The sequence below is a fragment of the Schistocerca serialis genome, chromosome 3 (genome assembly GCF_023864345.2).
Source record: "Schistocerca serialis cubense isolate TAMUIC-IGC-003099 chromosome 3, iqSchSeri2.2, whole genome shotgun sequence".
Taxonomy (NCBI): Eukaryota; Metazoa; Arthropoda; class Insecta; order Orthoptera; family Acrididae; genus Schistocerca; species Schistocerca serialis.
In genome coordinates, this window is record NC_064640.1 from 459,019,258 (window position 1) to 459,045,394 (window position 26,137).

General features: G+C 45.9%; 1 protein-coding gene across 3 annotated transcripts in view; it reads left to right on the top strand.

Annotated features, from left to right (window-relative positions):
* Positions 1–26,137, top strand: part of LOC126470359 (cytochrome P450 4C1-like) — a 368,651-nt gene that overhangs the window by 205,266 nt on the left and 137,248 nt on the right. For all 3 annotated transcript variants that reach the window (XM_050098157.1, XM_050098155.1, XM_050098156.1), the window contains one exon: positions 21,360–21,519. The gene's annotated coding sequence lies outside the window, so the exon portion shown is untranslated. The remainder of the gene's footprint in view (positions 1–21,359; positions 21,520–26,137) is intronic.

Here is a 26,137-nt window from a genome sequence, read left to right on the forward strand (position 1 = left end):
CCAACTAGCGGGTGCAGGAAATGGCCTATGGAAATGGCTACATTCTGCTGTTGATTGTGACTGGCTGAATGGCCTAAATGTTAAACGATTTAGTGGGGCAGTCTGGAGCTCGTGCAGTGGGGTAGTCAATCGGTAGTTCTCCTGGGTCATCGGGTCCTGCGCAATGCCGGAGACACCGCTTGTGTCGCTCGTGAAACTCTCTGTGTAATAAAAGTAACACGAGTGAATTTTATTATGCACTGAAGTGTCCAAGTGATAATAATTCTCAAATGGTTCAAATAACTCTAAGCACTATCGGACTTAACATCTGAGGTCATCAGTTCCCTAGACTTAGAACTACTTAAACCTAACTAAGGACATCACACACATCCATGCCCGAGGCAGGATTCGAACCTGCGACCGTAGCAGCAGGGCGGTTCCGGACTAAAGCGCCTAGAACCGCTCGGCCACAACAGCCGGCGATAATTTTCACGGAAGTATATACACTGCTGAACAAAAGAAAGTGCCAGTCGGATGCCGGCGTAAATTCGTATACATGCACGCCGTCAGCGAGTATGTAACTGACTGGGGTTACATTCTCTGTGACAGATAGAACGGCCAGCAGAGTGATTAATGTTTTTCGTATTTATTGTTGTTAATAGGTCTGTTAAGGGATATAACAGCGTCAACTGCTGAAAGATCACTGCTATGGACATGGAATTACCGTGTACTCGAGTGAGACACATTACCACCATTTGACAGAGTTTGAAAGGGGTCTCATTGCGTGTCTACATTTGGCTGACCGGTCGAATTGTGCAAAATCAAGATATGTGGGGCTTCCGGAAGCGACAGTGGCCCGATATTGGACTGCACGGGAACATGAGGCTAGGCTCACTCGTACTCAAGGGGGTCTACCAGGTTTGAACATTACATGGGAGGATCGTCGTATTGTGCACGAAGTACATTGTAATCCCTTCATGTCTAAGTCTGCCATCCGATAACAACTAATGGAACCCCCTGCTGTATTCGGTGTCATTCTGCTCCATTGGTCGGCGACTAGCAGCAGCCAGACTAGGGAATACCGTGCCATGAGTTAACAATACAACACAAACGGCTGCGTTTGGAGTGGGGCCATGACCGGGAAGCATGGGCTGAAAATGAATGCGTCGCATTATGTTCAGCGATGAATCACGGTTCTGCACTACGACAGATGACGGTCGTAAGCGAATGTGGCGGCGACCTGCAGAGAGGTCCCAATCTTCAGTGTTTGGGGAGACACAGCTGTGGTTCTCCTGGTGTCATGGTGCGGGTAGCCGTCAGCTATGACTTCTGATTGCGTCTGGTAGCGACTTGGAGACTCTGAAGGCATAACGGTACGTCACGGACATACTGCGTCTTCGTGTGTTAACTCTCATGTGACAGTATCGTGGTGCCATTTTTCAACTGGACAGTGCTCGTCCACATATGGCATGTGTCTCAATGAGCTGTATGGATCATGTTGAGGTATTCCCGTGGCCAACAAGATTCCAGATATGTTCCCAATATAACATATGTGGACCCAGCTCAGACGGCAACTCTGTCCCTGTACCAGTAACCAGGATATCAAGGATCAGTGAAAACGGTTGTAAGCCAGCATGCTTCAACAGAGGACACAACGGCTTTGTCACGTTCTTCCCACATCAGAGCATGCATCCAAGCCAGAGGAGATGCAACGCCATACTGTTAAGTGGGCTCATACTCCCAAGTACATTGCAAATTTGACTCGAATTTGTAATCAATGAAATGACATCATATACCCTCTCAACCTGTTAACTTTGATTTTGTTTCTTCCTCCTCTTCCCTGTATTTCACTGTATATGTTATGCAGTGAATTTTTTTCCCTCAGCTTCTTAGAAATCGAATTGATACGGTTTTCTCAGTTTGATATCAAGATTTCTTGGATTTTTTAAGAATTAACTGCTCTGTCGTTCAGAGTAAAACTCAGTTATTCTGCAGTTTGAGTCCACAGTACTTGTTTCATAATTGTGTAACCTATCGCGGTATTACATAAATCATCCAAAACCTGTTTTTGTCTTCCTAGGGAGTATATCACCTTCACTTGTTGTTGATAAGCTGAGATTGGGTTTCAGGCTTCAACGGAATATTAAGTCAAATATGCTGTTATAACGTACCATCTCCAGGAAGTTGAAATTATTTTGACACTTGTTTAATTTGTACAAAGAAAAGACTTTTTTTTGTATGGTAAGATCCTATGGGACCAAACTGCTGTGGTCTTCGGTCCCTAAGCTTACACACTACCTAATCTAACTCGAGCTAAGGACGACACACACACACACACACACACACACACACACACTCATGCCCGAAGGAGGACTCGAACCTCCGGCGGGGGCAGCCACGCGAACCGTGACAAGGCGTCAAGACCCCGCGACTACCCAGCGCGGCAGCAAAGACTTACTGCAATTATTACGCAGCATATCATCATTTCGATTTCCATACTCTGTTGACACAAAAATACAGAGTACGTCATTTGAAACGCTATAGTTTCTTTTGGATTATTCAGGCCGCTGGATGTGCCGGTAACTACTGTTCTAGATCAGCTGATAAAGTGATAACCAACGTATCGTTGTCTTTATAATCCCACGTTTTACCGCCGTAGTTCAAGGTTTGCTGTTTAAGATAAGATAACTTTGCGGTGATGTAGGCTCTGGGAAACTGATGCCGCTCCTGAATTTTACCTGTGCGACAAACCTTAATCACGCCACCCTCTGTGAGGTCGTGGAAGCGCTTCATAGAGAAGAGGTAGCGGATTAGGTACGAATTTGAATTTTTTTAATGAGCATTACGTATTTGTATACTCCTTAGGTGCAGGACTGAAACTTGTGTTAGGTGCTAGTTAATTAAATAATGAGCACGCGTAAGTATGAAGGTGAATAACCACAACACAAGTGAGCTGGCTGTATGGCCTGGCCTAGTATAAAAACGCCATGTAAAAAAAAAAAAAAAATGAAGGAACGATGGAACCATGGTAATATCTTTTTCAGATTTCTGATGACAATAACTACACTTCATATTACATTCAGTTCTAACTGGAAAAGTTCCACAATTTTCTCCTTAGGCAGGGATTACAGCAGGACTAGATCACTGTTCGTTAAATGACGCCATGGGGATGTCAGTTTTATAGATGTCTAGTCAATGTCTTATTTGTCGACGATGGATCTGAGAAGAACCATAAGGGTAATTACAGTTGTACTTTATACAATTACCCTTTCATAAGATCGCATTGCACGAAGGTCAGCCGTTGATTCAGAATAACGTTTTCGATATGTCGTCGTTTAGCAGTAGAGCCTTTATTTTCTTACAGGACATACTAGTGACACTTCCACTCTGTGATACTGACACTGAGTTTACATTGAGGTGAAAAGTGATCTTAGTATTAGATGAGGTACGTAAAGGAGTTGTTGGTTCAATTTACACTTGTCAGCAATAATCGTAGATTTCAGAGGTTTTCTCTGTATTTCTTTGAATATAGTACGTACAGCGTGGTTCCACCCAGAAATAATGAGATATGAGAAGTAGTGCTACAAGTCTTTGTTTTTAAATATTACATCATTGTGTGTCTCTTGCGCTTATTGATGGTGACTACTGTCGGACTTTCATCCATTGCCAAAACATCTCACAGGAATAGAATCAAAGCAGATGCTATAATAGTAATACCATTACCGCAGGAGTGTGACACTAGTTCATGTTGCAACATGATACAAACAAGGTGTCATACCTCTTCGTAAATGATTGAATACAGCTGTGTATGGATACCTGGAAAACCACATCAAATAATCCAAATGGTAATGCAGATGCTTAAACATACTGTAGATAAGTTACTATGAGCAGTGCGAAGTGAACTAGTGCTGGAGCTCAGCAGTAGCTATGAGGGAATAGCGACAGAGGCAGCTAGTGGCGGCGTGCAGATAGGACAAAATGTTTATTATCTAATAAATTGTTCTATCACTGTAATGTTTTCATGACAGAGTATGTAATAATAATTAAAACGTACTGAAACCACCTACTGGTAGTAACCAACCCAAGCACAATTAAAATAAGAACAGGCTGCATAAGATTTACCGCCACATTCGTCGTGATCTGCAAGATCATACTCAGGTTACACCTTAAAACGTTAACTATCGAAACGAATATTGATCTATCTCCCGGATGTTAAACTTCGCCGTGACATATATCCTTCCTTCCAACTGTAGCCTGGACTTGTCTCCCCCCCTCCCCCCAAGGCCCCCCTTTTCCTCACCCCTCCTTCTCACAGAGCGGATTTTCCTTCTTATCCCCCCCCCTCCATCCGAGTCCCTTCAGACCATCCTCACCTCTTTCCCTCCCACGTCCTTCCCTCCACGGCCCTCTTCGGCGCGCTCCTCGCCCGTCTCCCTCCCTCATTTCCCCTCCCTCCCTTCTTCCCTTCTCCCTCATCTCCTTGCGCCCGGCAGATCCTCCGTTTTGCTCAGCGTCATCAGTGTGCTACGATAGTGTTGTGTTTGGTGCTGTTCTCCTGTGGGTCGAGAGGTGTGTTTTTAATTGTGTGCTGGACTTGTACGTAGTGTTACTGTGAGTGATAGTTATGTGCTACGCCGTTTGTAGATACTTTTATGCTCTGGTCATACTTCGCCTTGTGTTCTTTTAATTGTCCCAGTGAGTGGTTTTTTGTGCTCAATACATTTAAAGTTTTTGTCTCCATTTTACAGTCGCCGCCTTTATGTCTGTCCTCGTCAATTGTGTTTCCCATTTTTTATATTATTGTCCGCCATATTTTCTCCTTTGACTTTTAAATGTCTTCTGCTGTATCATTATTGTCTTTTGGCTGAAGAGCAGCGCATTTGCTGCTGCCAGCCGGCCCCGGATGGGGAATTGAAATTCGATAAAGAAAAAAAAACTAATATTGAGAAAAAGTAATATAGTAAATGAACAGCACAAAATAACGAACTGTATAAGAAAATAGCGCCATATATGGCGTTGTACATGTCCAGATTGCAGTTCAAAGCGCAAACAGGTGAAACAGATTTTAAACAGTGACGGGAACAGAAGTTTAATATACAGCAGAAACACTCTCCCTCAAGAACAAAGGACTACTAGATGAGCTCGAGAAGAAGGAAAGAGTAATTCTGAGGAAGATTCTTGGTGGACACAAAAAAATTGGTGAAAAACGGGTAAAGATGAGCGGTGAGAAGATCTACAAATTTATTAAACCAGTGACAACGCGAATGAGAAAGAGAAGGCTGATGTTCTTTGCTCATCTGGTGAGAATGGATGACGGCAGATTAACGAAGAAAATCTTCAATATAATTCACGAGAGGAAAACATCCAACTCTTCGTTGCAAGGAGTAAAGAAAGACCTCAGTGAACTTGGACTTACAGAAATGGACGCAATGAATAGGGACAAGTACAGAAAGGCAATAACTGAATTCGAGGTTTTTCAGGAGGCTCCAAAACCGAAGACCAACAGAAAACTAACAGCTGAATATCTGGCAAAAGTGGCAGCAGGCAGAAGAGCAGCCCGAGAGAAGAGAGACAGAAAAGTGAACATGAAACAAAATTTGTAACGTGGTCCTTAGTTGGACAATTCATGTAAGTAAATAATAAAATAGTAAACTATGTTAGCTGACTAGTAATCAATAGAGGCCACTATAAACTCTGTACGCAAAGATCCAAATGTCTATTCTACAATAAAACCATTATTTTCATTACAACGCTACGTTTAATAAAACACAATGGCAAATGGAGTTTGTCCACTTTGGACTAACATTGACCCAGTATCCATTAGCTAAAGAAGTTCATAAAAATTTGTAGCTCAAAATGTGTGTGAATTCCTAAGGGATCAAACTGCAACATCTACATTTATACTCCGCAAGCCACCCAACGGTGTGTGGCGGAGGGCGCTTTACGTGCCACTGTCATTACTTCCCTTTCCTGCTCCAGTCGCGTATGATTCACGGGAAGAACGACTGCCGGAAAGCCTCCGTGCTCGCTCGAATCTCTCTAATTTTACATTCGTGATCTCCTGAGGAGGTATAAGTAAGGGGAAGCAATATATTCGATACCTCATCCAGAAACGCACCCTCTCGAAACCTGGACAGCAAGCTACACCGCGATGCAGAGCGCCTCTCTTGCAGAGTCTGCCACTTGAGTTTGCTAAACATCTCCATAACGCTGCCACGCTTACCATATAACCCTGTGACGAAACGCGCCGCTCTTCTTTGGATCTTCCCTATCTCCTCCGTCAACCCGACCTGGTATGGATCCCACACCGATGAGCAATACTCAAGTATATGTCGAACGAGTGTTTTGTAAGCCACCTCCTTTGTTTTTCTAAGGACTCTCCCAATGAATCTCAACCTGGTGCCTGCCTTACCAATCATTCCACTTCAAATCGTTCTGCACGCGTACTCCCAGATATTTTACAGAAGTAAGTGCCACCAGTGTTTGTTCCGCTACCATATAATCATACAATAAAGGATCCTCCTTTCTGCTGAGGCCATTGGTCCCTAGACTAACATACTACTTGAACTAACTTATGCTAAGAACAACAAACACACCCATGACCGAGGGAGGACTCGAACCTCCGACGGGAGGGCCGCGCAATCCGTGACATGGCGCCTCAAACCGTGAGGCTATTTGTAGCTCCACACACGGCTTTATAAGTAGGTTACATACCCTAGTCATAGTACTTTTTTCAGTCAAACTATTTGTTAAAATACGAATTAAAAACAAAGCTGTGTATTCCGTCACAGATGTTGACACAAAGCCTCTTTGGGTACTCTACAGATAAGTTAGGTATCTATACATGCGTTGTAGTTCTGTATAAGTCCTGTACTATATAATAAGGTGTACTGTATCGGACACCAAGCGCGTGGTTGCGTACGGCATTATCATGGACATTTGGCGCCGACTGTAACACCGTGGAACTATTAATGAATACTAGAAGGTATTTAACTCAAATTTTATAATAATTATAATTATTATAATTTACAGTTGTAGCAGCATGATGGTTACAATCTTCGAATACACGTTCTCCAAATGTCCCCAGCAGAGTTTCTCGAGAACGCTGTCTTTGTTTCACAGATTCCCATTTAAGTTCTCTAAGTATTTCTACTACAATGTTGCATGAATTACACCAAGATTTTAAGATTCTAGCAGCGCACCTCTCAATTCGTTCGATTCCTTTCGTCATACCCATTTGGCATGGACTCCGGAAATTGGTCGGTCTAGCATGTTGTGTGCAATTTCGTTCATAGACGCAGTGAACTTTTCCAGAATCCTTCACACAAATCTAAGTCTTCCATTCGACTTCACTAATACTGATTTTACGTGATCGTCCCAGTTCATAACACTTCCTAGTATTACCTCTATACACTGTCGTGACAAACGACAAGGGATAGCGATATGCACATGTACAAATGGCGGTAGTATGGCGTACACAATAAATAAAAGGGCAGTGCATTGGCGGAGCTTTCATTTGTACTCAATGTGGTACATGCGAAAAGGTGTTCGACGTGATTATGGCCGCATGACGGGAATTAACAGACTGAATGCAGAATGGTAGTTGGAGCTAGACGCATGGGACATTCCATTTTGAAAATCGTTAGTGTATTCAGTATTCCGAGATCCACAGTGACAAGAGGTATCCGAGGATACCAAATTTCAGGCATCATTTGTCACCAAGGACAACGCAGAGGCCTACGGTCTTCACTTAACGGCCGAGTGCAGCGCCGTTTGTGTGGAGTTTACAGTGCTAACATACAAGCAACACTGTGTGAAATAACCACAAAAATCAATGTGAGACGTACGACGAATGTATCCGTTAAGACAACGCAACATGATTTGGCGTTAATGGGCTACGGCATCATACGATCGACGCGAGTGCCTTTGCTAACAGCCCTAAATCGCATGCAACGCCTCTCCTGGGCTCGTGACCATATCTGTTGGACCCTAGACGACTGGAAAATCGTGGCCTGGTCAGATGAGTCTCGATTTCAGTTGGTAAGAACTGATTGCAGTGTTCGAGTGTGGAGCAGGCCCCACGAAGCCATGGATTCAAGTTGACAAGCCATTATGTAAGCTGGTGTATGCTGTGATTACATGGAATGGACTGGGTCCTCCGGTCCAACTGAACCGATCAACGACTGGAAAGGTTATTTTCGGCTATTTGGAGACCATCTGCGGCCATTCATGCATTCATGGATTTCGTGTCCCAAACATATATGGAGTTTTTATGGTTGACATTGCGGCTTGTCACCGGGCCATAATTGTTCGCGACTGGTATGAAGAATATTGTGGAGAATTCGAGCGAATGATTTGGCCACCCAGATCGCCAGACATGGGACATAATCGAGAGGTCAGTCCATGCACGAAGTTCTGCACCGCCAACGTTTTCGCAGTTATGGACGGGTATAGCTACTGCTCAGTATTTCTGCAAGGAACTTCAAACGACTTGTTGAGCCCATGCTACCTCGAGTTGCTTCACTATGTCGGGCAAAAGAAGAACTTATATTAGTAGGTATTTCATGACTTTTGTCGCCTCAGTATGTACGTATACAATGTAACATGCTCAAGATATTATCCACTAATGTTGTAGTCGGGTACTTCCAGGCACTTCATCTTTGCTAGATAAATTATGTTATATCTGTCCGCATTAAAAGAGAACTGCCATTCATAACACCAAGTGTATTTCTTTTCAAATCTTTCTGCTATCCCTTACGGGCATCCAATGAAGATACTTTCCTGTACATTACAAGATATCAGCGAACAATCTTACAGTGGCACTCATCCTGTTCGAAAAATCATTTCTTTGTATTATATATGATTGACAGCACTCAAGTATGGGGGCATTCTAGAGTATTATGAAATACGAAAGTAAGAATGCGAGAGCCGCTATCGCTGATTATAATTTTATTTTTGATGAGCGGTTTCGACAAATCTGAGTTGCCATCATCGGATCTGTAAAGCATACAGATCGAAAATACAAGCATAATCGAGTCAGATATAGTAGAGTGGGGTACACATTTACACAACTTGGACATATACAACATACCTTATGCAAATACACCTCAACAAATCCCCATCATATGTGCAATATATAGTGTCAAGTCATATCACGTCATTCCAGGGACATGAAGAAAGTGATACATCGGCATGTCAGTAATGCAACAATATTTACATAAAATACCATGCATGCTGCACTAACTGCACAAGCTCATAATCACACAACAGATGAGAGACGACAGGGAATGACAAGTCAAAAGTGAAGGAGCTACGAACTAACACCAGGTGGCACTGCAGTGGTAAACAAACCGAAATTCAGTCGTAACATAGAAAGCATCAGGAATAGGTTGACATCCAAGGAGTACACAAAAAATGAATTATACATAATCCAGACCAGATATTGGAGGAACTAAGTTCCTTTTATAAATCTTTTTTAATTTTTTTTATTTTACAGCTCCGATAACACTGTAGAAGAAAGTATTTTATATTAACTGCACTAACCTACTACATATATAGTCAAAACAGTTATGAGGCAAGTACAGTGTGGAAAATATATCGCCACTGAATAAACTTACAGAAGATCACTCGATGTATAGGTGATAAGAATACAGAAACAATGAACGAATTACATGCCACGATGTATGTAGATAACAAAAGGGATCAACTAAAATTCTGCATTCTTAAATTATCAGATATTATACATTATTGTAGACCAACGACAGTACAACACTAGGTCTAGGTGCTACCATAACATGGTGGTCAAGGTCTACGTTTGGTGTAATAAATTAGTAGTATAAGACCAAAATTTTGTAATGAATAAGTGTATGTAAATTGTTTGCAATATAATTATGTAAGTACAGTATTATGGTAACCGTGTTTAAATTATGTACAGACTTAACAAAACAACCGTAAACGGGAATGGTCGCTCAAGGTCTAGGTGTAGAATATATATAGAGCTGTTAGCACAGAGAAGCATGTCAGTAATGTGAAGTATACTGATATCATGTAGAGGATTACAGTGTTCAATTGACATAATATCAGAGAAAGGGAACACTTAATATTGTAAATGAGCGCATAGTACAACGGAAGGTGCCGGTGTTAACGTAACATGAAGCTCGAAGTCTAATTTTGGTGTCATGAACACCTAGTAGCCGGCCGGTGTGGCCGAGCGGTTCTAGGCGCTACAGTCTGGAACCACGCGAACGCTACGGACGCAGGTTCGAATCCTGCCTCGGGCATGGATGTGTGTGATTCTTTAGGTTAGTTAGGTTTAAGTAGTTCTAAGTTCTTGGGGACTGATGACCTCAGCAGTTAAGTCCCATAGTGCTCTCCCCCTGCGGGTTCGGGGGTTAGAATCGGCCCGCGGTATTCCTGCCTGTCGTAAGAGGCGACTAAAAGGAGTCTCAAACGTTTCGGCCTTATGTGATGGTCCCCTGTCGGGTTTGACCTCCATATCTCCAAATTTTTCCGAAGAGCGAGCCGATTGGGGAAGGGCGCCTTACTTGGTGCATTGTGTCCGTGTTGTGTTGAGAACTTTCGCCATCTCATTCGTCGTTGCATTGCAGTCTTGCCCGCTCTCCATCTCTTCGGCATCGATGCGCCCCTGCGTGCACTTTCTGCCAAGCACTGTGCAGGGCCATTTTCTGCACTGACGACGCCCATGGACCACATGTCACCTAACATCCAGCACGGTAGCCAGTCCGTTGTGGTGGGGCCGCCATGTACCCTCTTGGTTGTAGCCCCCTGACAACACAGGGATCGCTCTACTGATGCCTGCGCCGTTCACTCCCCACGTATGCCAAGGAGTAGATGCCCATCTCCCTGGGGCATCAGGACTCCCGGCAATGGCCATCCTGCCAGGCGGCTATTGCTGTGGCTGGATGGCGCCCGTGGGGAGGGCCCTTGGTCGGAGTAGGTGGCATCAGGGCGGATGACCCGCAATGAAGCGTGGTACATCGTCTCTCGCTGGCGGCCAGCCGCCAGCAGTCTCTAAGCGTTCTCGGGCTCAATTTAATGCTCAGAAGTACGATCCGAAAACGTTCCCCTCCCTGGCCACGCCGTGGGAAGAGCGTAAGTCTCAGGATGGAGGTAACAGTTATTCGCCCCGATTCTTAGTTTGCACGAGAGCTGATGGGGAGTCTTTTCTCTCCACAAAGCCTCAGTTCTTCGTCGAGCATTTAGAGGACAAGTTTGGGGAGGTGGAGGGCTTGTCTAAAATGCGCTCTGGGTCAGTACTGATACAAACGGCATCCTCCGCCCAGTCCCGCAGGTTACTTGCTTGTGACAAGTTGGGGGATGTTCACGTTTCTATTACACCACATAAGAGTTTAAATATGATCCAGGGATCTCCTTTTGCAGTCTGATGACGAGCTGCGCGCCAACTTAGAACGTAGAGGTGTTCATTTCGTCCGGCGCGTTCATCGGGGTCCGAGGGACAATCAGGTTGCTACCGGTGCCTTCATCTTGGCCTTCGAGGGTGATACGTTACCGGAAAAGGTCAAGGTGATGGTCTACCGATGTGACGTCAAGCCCTATATCCCTCCCCCGATGCGGTGCTTCAAGTGCTGGAAGTTCGGCCATATGTCTTCCCGCTGCACTTCCAGCCTCACATGTCGCGATTGCGGACGCCCATCTCATCCCGATACTCCATGTGCCCCGCCTCCCATCTGCGTCAACTGCGGGGAGCACCATTCACCTTGCTCGCCTGACTGCAAAGTCTTTCAGACAGAGCGCAAAATCATGGAATATAAGACCCTGGACCGGCTGACCTATACTGAGGCCAAACGGAAATATGACAGACTCCATCCTGTGAGAATGACATCTACTTATGCAGCTGCTACAACAACTGTGCTAGCTCCATCAGTTTCGAGACTTCCAGCCAGCTCGATAAGCAGTAAGACTCCTCCTGCCCCCTTGCCCGTGGGGGGCTCTACCCAACCGGTTGCTCCTGCACCACCTACCTCAGGAGCAACCTCCTCCCACCCGTCGGGGACGTCCGTCCCCGCTTCTCAGCCGGAGAAGCGTCTAACTTCTTCGGCTACTCTCGCCCGTAAGAGTTCCCTTGGGACCCTCCCTTCCCAGGGTTCCACCAGCGGGAAGGATGACTGCCACCAGTGGCATAAGTCCTCACCAGCGGCCCGGCGTAGGGCTTCACGATCCTCCTCTGTCCCGGAGACTGAATCGGTGAAGCCTTCCCAGCCGGTCAAACCCAAGGTTCAGCGAGAGAAGTCCAAGAGAAAGACCTCTAAGGCCAAAGAACTTGCGGTGGCACCAACCCCACCGCACCTTTCGCGCTCTGCGTCTGAGGATGAAGTCGAGATTTTAGCGTCCGCTGAGGACCTTGATCTCGCTGGTCCCTCAGACGCCATGGATGCCTCTCGTACGGGTACTGAATCGGTGGCAGTGAGTGAACAAGCGGCGTAAATTGCCTTCCCAGTCCTTTCACGCCTTTCTCAGCCATGGACAATACCATCCTCCAGTGGAACTGCGGCGGTTTTTTCCACCATTTAGCTGAGCTCCGCCAACTTCTCAGCCTTCGCCCTTTCTTCTGCATTGCTCTCCAGGAAACTTGGTTTCCAGCGATGCGAACCCCCGCTCTCCGTGGCAATCGGGGTTATTACAAGAACCGAGCAGCTTATGAAAGGGTGTCTGGTGGCGTCTGCATATATGTCCTTCACACTCTGCACAGCGAGTCTGTCCCTCTCCAGACGCCTTTAGAGGCTGTCGCTGTACGCGTATGGACGCCACAGGCTGTTACCGTCTGCAGTCTTTACATTCCACCGGATGGTGATGTCTCGCAGCATGTCCTGGCTGCACTGGTCGCCCAATTGCCGCCACCTTTCTTGCTATTGGGCGACTTCAACGCCCATAACCCTCTGTGGGGTGGGTCAGTGGCCACAGGTCGAGGCGCCATCGTTGAACATTTGTTGTCGCAGCTCGATCTCTCGTTGTTAAATGATGGCGCCTTCACACACTTCAGTGTGGCGCATGGCACCTACTCCGCCATTGACCTTTCCATCTGTAGCCATAGCCTCTTACCGTCTGTCCAATGGAGTGTGCATGACGACCTGTGTGGTAGTGACCACTTTCCGCTCTTTTTGTCACTACCACAGCGTCACTCTTCTGGGCGCCCTAGCAGATGGGCTATGAATAAGGCTGACTGGGATTTGTTCTCCTCCACTGCCGCTTTTGAGCCTCTCTCTACTGATGACATTGATGCGGTGGTTCAATCTGTCACCACCGGCATCGTTACTGCCGCCGAATCTGCCATTCCCCGTTCTTCTGGGTCCGCTCGGCGGAAGGCTGTGCCTTGGTGGTCGCCTGAGATTGCTGAAGCGATTAAAGATCGCTGGCGGGCGCTCCAGCGTCACAAGCGACATCCCTCCTTAGCCCACCTTATCGCCTTCAAACGGCTGCGTGCGCGGGCCCGCCTCCTTATCCGCCAAGGCAAGAAGGAGTGCTGGGAGCGGTATGTGTCCACCATTGGCCTCCATGTCACTCCCTCGCAGGTCTGGGCCAAGATTCGACGCGTCTACGGCTATCGGACCCCTGCCAGCGTTCCTGCGCTCTCACAGAATGGAGCCGTTTGTACCGACTCCGACGTCATTGCAAATCGCTTAACAGAGCATTTTGCTATGAGTTCCGCTTCTGCGAATTACCCCCAGGCCTTCCGCTCCATTAAAGAGCGGCTGGAACGTCGGAGCCTTTCGTTTCGCACCACCCACCCGGAATCTTACAATGCTCCATTCAGTGAGTGGGAATTTCGCAGTGCCCTAGCTGCTTGCCCTGATACCGCTCCTGGGCCAGATGGCATCCACTGTCAGATGCTGAAACACCTTTCAGTGGACTGCCAGCGGCGCCTTCTCGATCTTTACAACCGTCTTTGGGTCGAGGGGGAGTTTCCGTCGCAATGGCGGGAAGGCGTTGTCATCCCCGTTTTGAAACCTGGGAAGACCCCTCTGGAGGTGGACAGCTACCGTCCCATTAGCCTCACCAACGTTCTTTGTAAGTTGCTTGAACGGATGGTGAGCCGGCGCTTGCATTGGGTACTAGAGTCTCGGGGCCTTCTGGCTCCGTCTCAGGGTGGGTTCCGTAAAGGCCGCTCCGCCACCGACAATCTGGTGAGTCTGGAGTCGGCCATCCGTACTGCTTTTGCCCGCCGTCAGCACCTGGTCGCTGTCTTTTTCGACATGCGGAAGGCGTACGATACGACATGGCGTCATCACATTCTTTCTACGCTTCATGGATGGGGTCTTCGGGGTCCTCTGCCGATTTTTATCCGCAATTTTCTGTCGTGTCGTACCTTCCGCGTGCAAGTCGCGGCCTCGTATAGTTCCTCCCACGTCCAGGAGAACGGTGTGCCACAGGGATCTGTTTTAAGTGTCTGTCTGTTTTTAATAGCCATTAACGGGCTTGCTGCGGCCGTGGGAAATTCTGTCTCCGCTTCCCTGTATGCTGACGACTTCTGCCTTTATTACAGCTCTACTGGCATTGCAGCTGTTGAACGTCCGCTACAGGGCGCTATCCGTAAGGCGCAGTCTTGGGCTGTAGCGCATGGGTTTCAGTTTTCGGCAGCCAAGACCTGCGTTATGCATTTCTGCCGGCGCCGAACAGTCCATCCAGAGCCGCGGCTTTATCTTGCCGACGAACTCCTTGCTGTGGTGGAGACCCACAGGTTTTTGGGGGTGGTTTTCGATGCCCGGTTGACTTGGCTGCCTCATATCCGGCAGCTGAAACAGACGTGTTGGCGGCATCTAAACGCTCTGAGATGCTTGAGCAACACCCGCTGGGGCGCCGACCGCTCTACACTGTTGCGGCTCTACCAGGCGTTAATCCAGTCCCGTCTGGATTATGGGAGCCTGGCTTATGGCTCAGCATCCCCATCTGCGTTACGGGTGCTGGACCCGATTCTCCACAGCGGGATACGCCTTGCCACTGGTGCTTTCCGCACCAGCCCTGTGGACAGCGTACTGGTGGAGGCAGGTGTACCTCCACTGCGGTTCCGACGCCAATGTTTGCTGGCCGCTTATGCTGCCCATGTTCTAAGCTCGCCCGGGCATCCACACTATCGCCTCCTGTTCCCGCGGTCGGTCGTCCGTATGCCAGAACGTCGGCCTCGGTCTGGTTGTACAATAGCGGTCCGCGTCACAGAGCTTCTCTCTGGGCTCCAGGGTTTCACTGTTCCACCTCCTTTCCGGGCTACTTTGCATACACCCCCATGGTGTGTTCGTCGCCCTGGCCTTCGGCTCGACTTGGCACAGGGCCCTAAGGACTCAGTCCCTCCAGAGGCCTTCCGCCGCCGCTTTTATTCCATCCTGGCCACGTATCAGGGCTCTGGTGTTGTTTACACTGACGGTTCGATGGTTGCTGGTCGTGTCGGATATGCGCTCACTCTAGGGGACCTTTCCGAACAACGTTCCTTGCCGGATGGCTGCAGCGTTTACACTGCTGAACTGGTCGCCATCTTTCGTGCCCTAGAGTATATCCGCTCCTGCTCAGGTGAGTCCTTCGTTATCTGTAGCGATTCCCTGAGCGGGTTACGAGCTCTCGACCAGTGTTTCCCTCGTTCTCGTCTGGTGATGGCTATCCACGAGTCTCTGCATACTCTCGCCTGTTGCGGCCGCTCTGTGGTCTTTGTGTGGACTCCCGGTCATGTCGGTATCCCGGGTAACGAACATGTTGACCGCCTGGCGAAAGAGGCCACCAGTAAGCCATCTCTGGACGTTGGCCTCCCAGAGACTGATTTGCGGGCAGTCTTCCGCCGCAAAATCTTGGCGCTATGGGACGATGAATGGCGCGAATTGACAATGCGCAATAAACTCCGTGCTGTCAAGGAGACGACGGCTGTGTGGCGGTCATCCCTGCGAGCCACTCGCAGGGACTCAGTAGTTCTTTGCCGGCTCCGCATTGGCCACTCCCGGCTGACACACAGTTATTTACTGCGGCGGGAGGACCCTCCTCTATGTCGCTGTGGGGCAGCTTTGACAGTGGCCCACATTTTGCTGGCCTGCCCCCTTTTAGCTGTGGTCCGGCAGACATTTGCGCTGCCTGCTACGCTCCCTGCCCTTTTAACAGACGACTCCACTATGGCTGACTTAGTTTTACGTTTTATTCGGGCAGGGGGATTTTATCATTTACTCTGAGTGTTTCTGTTTTATTTTATTGTTTTGTGTTGATTCTGGCCTTTGGCCTATGCTTTTACACTGATTTTTTAATGTGTTTCTAAGTGGTTGGCCTTTCCTTTTTTATGTCTATGGTCGGCCAACCACCGTCACACTCTGTGTGGTTTTAGTTTGTTTTGTCTTGTCTTTGTCTCAGTATCTCTTGTTCTGTATCGTCTGTGATCTCTTCTGTTCCTTGTTTTTATTCTCTGTGGGTGTTCTTTGTCTTTGGAAACAGGGACCGATGACCATAGCAGTCTGGTCCCTTTAATCCCCCAAACCAACCAACCCATAGTGCTCAGAGCCATTTGAACCAACCAACACCTAGTATATGGCCGGGAAATACTGAGTTCAAAAATGGCTCTGAGCTTAAACCTAACTAACCAAAGGATGTCACACACATCCATGCCCGAGGCAGGATTCGAACCTGCGACCGTAGCGGTCGCGCAGCTCCAGACTGTAGCGCCTAGAACCGCACGGCCACGACGGCCGGCAAAATACTGAGTAAATGTGTATAAGTAATTTGAAAATACTGATATAAGTACAGTATGTCATGTACATATATACGGAGTGAACATTAATAAAACCGAAAAACTGCAGGGACGGATTCCTAACTGAAAACGGAAGGGAAAAGGTGATACAAATACGTTTGCAACGAGCGAGGTGGCGCAGTGGTTAGACACTGGACTCGCATTCGGGAGGACGGCGGTTCAATCCCGCGTCCGGCCATCCTGATTTAGGTTTTCCGTGATTTCCCTAAATCGCTCCAGGCAAATGCCGGGATGGTTCCTTTCAAAGGGCACGGCCGACTTCATTCCCCGTCCTTCCCTAATCCGATGAGACCGATGACCTCGCTGTCTGGTCTCCTTCCCCAAAACAACCAACCAACAAATATGTTTTCGGAAATGGACGCTGTGCGTGCAATGACAACAAATCGTCCCGGGACACAGTACAGAGTTGCACTGCATCCACGTCACAACAGATGTTCAAAGTAGCCTCCATGGGGTTGCAGTTGAGGGGGATAGTAGAGGTTGTCAGTCAGGATACACAAAGTCGTACTTCAGCTTACGACAATGTCCGCGGGACACTTGCCTGGAGCATGTATTAGGTAGGTTTCGTCTAAGTGTCCTGTAGAACCCGCTCCTACAAATCTGGTGTAGCACAGTCCAGCGCCTCCCTGCACATTCGTCATCTGAAAGGACCCATCGTCACACAAACTCCCAAAAAGGGCTTGAAATATTGTTTGATATGCTTGGTGTCTGAAGGGGTACTTGTTTTGGCATAGCTGTGCTGCCTCTCGACCGTTCTCATCTGGTTGGCCGTACACAAACACCATCTCGACTTGTTCCCGGCGGAAATATCAGATCATTCTGCTGCTTACAGTACGCTGCGTCAACCACACGGCCTACAGCACATACGGAACACACAGCTCCATCTATCGTGGCATCATGTATTTCCGAACACATATCCATAGGACCATTTTTCCTCCGTTTCCAGCCAGGAATCCGTTCCTGCAGTTTGTCGGTTTTATTAATGTTCACCTTGTTCATTGTTTCTTCGTTCTTATCACGTTAACATCGAGTGAACTACTGCAACCTCATTCAACGGCGATATATTTTTCACATTGTACTTGCTTCATTACTCTTTTGACAATAATGTGCAATAGGTTGGTACAGTTGATATACAATACTTTCTTTTAAAGTGTTATCATAGTTGTAAACTTTAAAAACTAGTTTTTTCATAAAAGGAATTTTGTTACGCATTCCATTATCTGGTCTGGATTACCTGGCCTGTGTAATTACATACAGAATTGTATATATTGCATTATTTTGTGTTCTTCTTGGATGTGACTTCTACCTGATGCTTTCTGTGTTATGACTGTGTTTCGGTATGTTTATTACTGCAGTGCCACCTGCTAGTAGTTGGGAACATCGTTGCTTTTGACTTGTGATTCTCAGTCGTCTTTAACCCGTTGCGTGAATATGAGCCTGTGCAGTTGGTGCAACGTGCGTGATATTTTATGTACATCTTATTGTATTATTGACAAGTCGTCGTCGTCCCCGCCCCCCTCCCTCCCCCACCAACCCCCCTATAGCTGAGTGGTCAGCGTGACGGATTGCCGTCCTACGGGCACGGCTTCGATTCCCGGCTGGGTTGGGCATTTTCTACGCTCGAGGACTGGGTGTTGTGCTGTCTTCATCATAATTTCGTCCCCATCCGGCGCGCAGGTCACCCATTGTGGCGTCGAATGTAATAAGGCCTGCACCAAAGCGGCCGGACCTGCCTCGCAAGGGGCCTCCCGGCCAATGACACCAAACGCTCATTTCCATTCATTTCCATTGACATGTCGATGTATCACTTTCTTCATGTTCTTGGAGCGACCTGATACGATTTGACACTATGAATATACACTCCTGGAAATCGAAATAAGAACACCGTGAATTCATTGTCCCAGGAAGGGGAAACTTTATTGACACATTCCTGGGGTCAGATACATCACATGATCACACTGACAGAACCACAGGCACATAGACACAGGCAACAGAGCATGCAAAATGTCGGCACTAGTACAGTGTATATCCACCTTTCGCAGCAATGCAGGCAGCTATTCTCCCATGGAGACGATCGTAGAGATGCTGGATGTAGTCCTGTGGAACGGCTTGCCATGCCATTTCCACCTGGCGCCTCAGTTGGACCAGCGTTCGTGCTGGACGTGCAGACCGCGTGAGACGACGCTTCATCCAGTCCCAAACATGCTCAATGGGGGACAGATCCGGAGATCTTGCTGGCCAGGGTAGTTGACTTACACCTTCTAGAGCACGTTGGGTGGCACGGGATACATGCGGACGTGCATTGTCCTGTTGGAACAGCAAGTTCCCTTGCCGGTCTAGTAATGGTAGAACGATGGGTTCGATGACGGTTTGGATGTACCGTGCACTATTCAGTGTCCCCTCGACGATCACCAGTGGTGTACGGCCAGTGTAGGAGATCGCTCCCCACACCATGATGCCGGGTGTTGGCCCTGTGTGCCTCGGTCGTATGCAGTCCTGATTGTGGCGCTCATCTGCACGGCGCCAAACACGCATACGACCATCATTGGCACCAAGGCAGAAGCGACTCTCATCGCTGAAGACGACACGTCTCCATTTGTCCCTCCATTCACGCCTGTCGCGACACCACTGGAGACAGGCTGCACGATGTTGGGGCGTGAGCGGAAGACGGCCTAACGGTGTGCGGGACCGTAGCCCAGCTTCATGGAGACGGTTGCGAATGGTCCTCGCCGATACCCCAGGAGCAACAGTGTCCCTAATTTGTTGGGACGTGGCGGTGCGGTCCCCTACGGCACTGCGTAGGATCCTACGGTCTTGGCGTGCATCCGTGCGTCGCTGCGGTCCGGTCCCAGGTCGACGGGCACGTGCTCCTTCCGCCGACCACTGGCGACATCATCGATGTACTGTGGAGACCTCACGCCCCACGTGTTGAGCAATTCGGCGGTACGTCCACCCGGCCTCCCGCATGCCCACTATACGCCCTCGCTCAAAGTCTGTCAACTGCACATACGGTTCACGTCCACGCTGTCGCGGCATGCTACCAGTGTTAAAGACTGCGATGGAGCTCCGTATGCCACGGCAAACTGGCTGACACTGACGGCGGCGGTGCACAAATGCTGCGCAGCTAGCGCCATTCGACGGCCAACACCGCGGTTCCTGGTGTGTCCGCTGTGCCGTGCGTGTGATCATTGCTTGTACAGCCCTCTCGCAGTGTCCGGAGCAAATATGGTGGGTCTGACACACCGGTGTCAATGTGTTCTTTTTTCCATTTCCAGGAGTGTATATATTTATATTGCACATATGATGGAGATTTATTGAGGTATATTTGCATAAGGTATACTGATATATCCATGTTGTGTAAATGTGTAAATTATTTCAATTTGTAAATTATTCTTGTATTTTTCATCTATAGGTTTTACAGATCCGATGATGGCAACCTAGATTTGCCGAAACCAGTCATCGAACGGAAAATTATGATTAGTGGTCTGGGCTATTGAAAATTTTTTCTTCTGCGTTTCAGTTATGTATATAAAACATTATAGCAGCTATTGTTCTTTTTGGGACATGTTACTTTCGGTTATGTGTAACATTCGCCTTTCTGTGTAAAGTACAGGATTCTTTCAGTCAAATGTTTCTCGACCCAGTTACAAATTTCAGAAGATACCCCGTATGACCGTATGGTAAAGTGCAGAACTTTCGGAAACCTAGGTAATCCGAATCGACCTGTCGTTAACAACACGTCGAGTATAAATGTCTTACACAAGCGTTTCTTTCCTGAATCAGTGTTGATTCCTTGATAGATTGTCTTCCTCCGTAAAAGTAATAATGTTTGAGCTTAAACATGCTGTAGGATCCTGCCATAGACGAACGTCAGTGGCATTGGTCTGTAGTTCTGTAAATCAATTACCTTTTTTGTAAACATGAATGACCTGCGCTGTTTTCACGTCATACGGGGCCATATGTTGTGCAACATATTCTAGATGAACATGAGCCGGGAAAGGAGCTAATTTCGCAGCCTATTCATTCTAAGATCTGTCTTGTGTACTATAGGTAGTCACAACTGCTTTTAAATTACTAGGCTACTAATAACGGTATCTGTCATTTGTGATGCTGTGCAACGATCAGATATTGGTACGGTGTTGTCTGCCTGAATAAATTTTAAATGCAGAATTTACAGTCTTTGCTTTCCGTCTGCTGCCTTCTGTTTTAATGTCAGATGGATTCACGAATGAATGAATGGAAGTTTTGGATTTTCACGCACGGTCATTCTTAAAGATGATCGACTTTTCTCTATCAGTTAACCTCATTCTCTTTTGTAGCGTGAAAGTAGTAGTCTCGCATCACCCTTCGAGTAGAACCATCAAACGAGGTGGTATTTACTGTTCTTTACTGCTATAATTGGAGTGTATTGATCCTGTCAGCTATGACCGTAATTGTTTTGCTTTTATCAGATCTGAATTAAGTGTCCTGATTCCGTCCTTTATGTAAGTTTATAGTGATTGTATTATTTCTATCGAACTCAAGTCCTTTCCTAGCTTTCTTGATTACCTTCGATGCTAAAAGTTACAGATGAGAGAAAAAAGTGAGATTCAAAAATTTTGCATTGTCACCGTTTCATCCTTTACAGCTCTTGGCACGTTCGGAGATAACAGGAGAGCGTTATCTGAGATCTGCTGAAGCCGGGAAGGGACAACAGCTGCCAGTCCCAGCTGCGGAAGTTGGGAGTTGCTAGCGGACGCGACGCGCTGTCACACCTCAGCAACTCCGGGCCACCTGTATTCCCACAGGTAAACTGAGGCACAACCACCATCTACATCACTTTTTCACGGATAAAGTAGTGATAAATTTTTTGATGCATGCTTCACCTGTTCGTTCAGTTTTTATGGTGATGTGATATAGAAAATTTATTTTTTGTCCACTTTTTTCCTTGTAAGTTCTGCATAAAGATCTGCAAACCATTTCCTCTCAAAATGAACTGAATCGACATTTTTTGTGATATAGCAGACAGTCTGTTCAAGCAATGAAGTTCTCGATTAACGGATACGAGGGAGCTGAGAAGACTGTTTTGAAACGAAGACCATCAAATGATGCGTCTGGAACGCCCAACTGCTGTTCAAAGGTCATCCGACCTGTTGTTTAGTTGATGCCTTGTCGATCTGCGGCAATGCGTCTAGCTAGCGGGAGTCCTAGACGGTATTATCTACCATACTCGTGATTTTAGTTCAATTACTGCATGCTTTTTGATTTCCTACGTCGATGTCGTTGCGTTAATAATAATCAAGCCTGATTAGAAAAAAAGAACTCACCCTGCAGTTCCATCAAACAACGACAGTTAGTGCCTTGAGTCGTCGAATCCTGAAATACGTTTTTCCGTTAGCAGTACTAGTGCAACCATTTCTCCTAGCTCGGTTATCAATTCCTTTTTTATGTTAATTACCAGCAAACCCCTACACTGATTCTGTGAAGAATCGAACTCCCGTGTATGAAACAGCTTCAGACGTCTGATTACTTTACAAATGAATTAATGTGTGAAATATTTGAAGTTACGAAGCTAAACGAAAAAAAGTTAGAAAAAGGTTTGGAATTATGTTTAAAGTTTGTTGGATGTCAACCTTATTATCAAACACCAGACCAGTATTGTCGGGGAATTTTGCGCTCCGTTTTAAGAAAATCTAGTTTTTTACGCATCTCAATGTTTACGACATCATGACAAATACAACAACTATGGGTCGTACAGTGACATAATTTGCAGGTACATTCTGAGGTATAATGGACGCTGTCCGAAAAATATATGACGGATAGAGTTACCAGTAAATAAGTAGTAAATTAAAATGTCGTGCTTGATGCTGAAGTTTTACTGCATGGACAGCGAAAATGTAGTAAGTTGCAGACTACTTTCCTGTCAGCGTTTAGCCAGGGCTTTCAGGGAGAAAAACTTTCGAAAGTGTTAGAAATTATGTGTAATGTTTGTTTGAAGTCCCTAAGAGCTTTCATTCTCAAATACTGGATGCATATAGCTGGGTAATTGCGGGCCGTGAGCTATGCTGCCTCAACGCATACACAGTTTCTAATTGTAATTCTTGTCTTATTGTGTTAAACCTTTAACGTAAGATTATACCTCTTCATCAGTATGTTATTTTTAAAGTTAATCAATAATTATATGAAAGCCTGAAGATCAAATAATCTGTGTTCCCCTGGTAACCTCGTCTGTGCATTATGAAACCTGTTAGCCGTTTAGTAATATAGATTATTGTGAATCGAAGCGAAGTAAGTCTGATCCTAACTCGAACGCTGGTCTTAGCACCGCAGTACTTTACTAGTTGTGGTCTTACTAACCTTCCGTTCGTTTCACCTTTGATGAACTGAGCTACTGAAATAATTATGTGGGAACTTCCAGTTTAACGTGGACTCTTAATTATTTTTAACATCAAGAAATCATTTCCAGAGTAGTAGGTGATTGGACTGACTTAGTATCGAAACTCACCACTTTGTAGTTGTAGTCTGGCATTTATCCGCTTATGCTAGGAATTTTACGTCAGATGAGAACAGGTGTCGACATACTAAAAATCTTGTCGATGGAACTGTGAAAGCTCTACAGGTACACCATTATTTAAAAAACTTTTAGATGCTTTAAAAAGCGGAAATTAATCATCAAATTTCAAAAATATGAATCACTTGTATTTAACTGATAGACCTATGGACCACTTTGGGCCAGTGTCTATAAAGTAATTATTTCTGTAATTATGGCTATATTTTATGAAGATAGGTGGTGCAATGTTTAAGACACTGGATTATCACTTGGGGAGATAGTTCAAATTTCCGTCTCATTAGGCAGATTTACATTTTCCGTAACGTCCCTAAAACTTTTAAGACGAATAGAATAGTTCCTTGTATGAGGCAGCAATCGACTCTGTTAGGTTCCTTTCGGGTAAGAAATGCTAGCATTACGATGAGGACGACGGGGAGGGGGGGGGGGGCGGCAGTAAGAGGGGGAGGGGGAAAGGCGAAGGGAGCAATGATCAGGCATTCTCTTGCGGTAAACACTCTGCATTCGATCAGGACAGTGAAGAGGGCATTTGAACGCCGTTCCTAACATTGCACTACAGTGCTACGTCTCACAGCCAAAGAATGCCGTAGGAACGAACTATAGTGTTCGACAAGGAACAAATGACCATCCTACTTGTTATATCTTCCTACCGTGATCAATTAAAATTCACATGAAATGAGCAACGCAAGCTACTATGTAACTTGTTTCTCTTGCGTAGATGACACAGCTAACTTCGTTTCATGGCGTGATATGACAGCCTTCCTCTGAAGGTCAGTACCACCGTCATACACCTCACAATTATTCTTGTATTTCCTTTTTCCTTGAACACCGGAGTACACGCTCATTATTGCACAGTCTGCAAAAGCCTTTGTTCATCTTTCTTTTGATGCTGCAGCTGTATTCCAGTTCGGGAGTAGAAGGGTCAAGTCTTTGCCCAGCCATCCAACGTTTCACTAAGGATCACAAATTCACTTCTGTTGAGTTTCCTCCATTCTTCTCCATCTAAACCTGTGTCATATCTCTAATGACTTCGCTGTTGATAAGAATATAGACTCTAGTCCCCCTACATTCCATGTGACACAACTCTCAAAACAATGCTATGATCGACAGGAGATCAATTTTACTTCAATTAACCCTTAAAGGAATTTAAACTGCCAAGTAGGTTTCGTAATCAGCTGAATATTTTGAGACTACTGTCCTCCTGCTGAGGGTTTCTAACATTTTTTCCCCACTGCTTGATTCAGAAGTATACAGATATTTAAAAAATGTTTGTCTCCTTCAGCACTATTATACCACCCTCTATAGGATAAAATTTAAAATCTAACAGCAAAATAATCGCATAAACCACACATTCTCTGAAACGTATATTAAGCTTAGAAACTCGAAATACATCTGATACCGATTTGGCGAGCTACTATGAGATGATAAGTAAACTTGATGAAGTTGAAATGTGATGTGTATAGCGATGCCATAAACTTGAAGTTCCTTCCTCTAAGCAGTTTTACTGAAAGAGGTGGTTAAGACACTGGATTCGCATTTAAAATCCCCCTTCGGTCGTCCGTATTTAGATTTCCTTAGTTACACTAAATCGTTTAAGCTGAATAAGATGGTTGTTTTGATAAAGCTTCAGATGATTCATTTACACATCTCTCTCCCCTTGAGCTAATGCACCGACTGTAACAAGCTCTAACCTCCGGCTTTATGCTCTTTGAAATATTGATCTAAACATGTCTTCTTATGTCCTGAAGTGTTCAGATATGTTCTTGCATTTTTGAGTGTGGTTCTGAGAGCGATATTGTTGTAGTTGACCTTTAATGGTCGTCACAACAAATGTATTAGTTGCTTTTCTTTATTTCCTAGCGGGGATTTTATACATCTGTGGAGTGTGTTGAATTCGTATATTAACTACATTATTTCTCGTCTCTATTTTCTTCCGTTGAAAGCATAGGTGAGACAAACATACTTTCGTTGTTACTTACTCGGGATTGTCCCAACAGTAAACAAAGACAATAAAGCAAAGGCCAAAGTCGTCTGATAGGTAAATCGAACACAAAAGGTGTAATTAACATCAAATTATATAACAGAAACATATGAACCACCTCAAAAAACTATTGCAGCATATCTTATTTAGGAAGTTTATCTTAGAAATTCCAAGCTTATAGCCAAGGATAAACGTTACAATCCCCTTCTCTAGAAACAGCACATTACGAGACTGCGAAACCATAAAATATAAGTCACGTGTAAGAAAAAAGAAAGTCAGTGGTTGTAAAAGTTTCACCGCCAAAGCTACTCAACATTTATATTAGTCATTCCGGCAGAACCTTCCAGATCAGATTTAATGGGAATATGAGAGATTCCATGCTGAAATATTGTGGCGAATCAGCAAAGCTCAACTAATATTCTCGATTTAAAAGAGGATATATGGAAATTGATGGAGAAAACTAATAGCAGTCGGCCGAAGTGGCCGTGCGGTTAAAGGCGCTGCAGTCTGGAACCGCAAGACCGCTACGGTTGCAGGTTCGAATCCTGCCTCGGGCATGGATGTTTGTGATGTCGTTAGGTTTAACTAGTTCTAAGTTCTAGGGGACTAATGACCTCAGCAGTTGAGTCCCATAGTGCTCAGAGCCCAACTAATAGCAATTCTAGCTTCAGTAGGAGAGCCAGAGCGGGATGCCTGGGAAAAATTCCACAGTCTACTATACAAACAGAAGTCAGCAGACATGCAGCCGTATAATTAAATTCTACATTTAGTATTATATCTGAGGATCATACTCCAGTACCATGGTCAGACTGCAAGACAAACTGAGAAAGGAGTTTTTTGTAATACGCACTCTTTACACTGAAAAAAAACTGAAAGT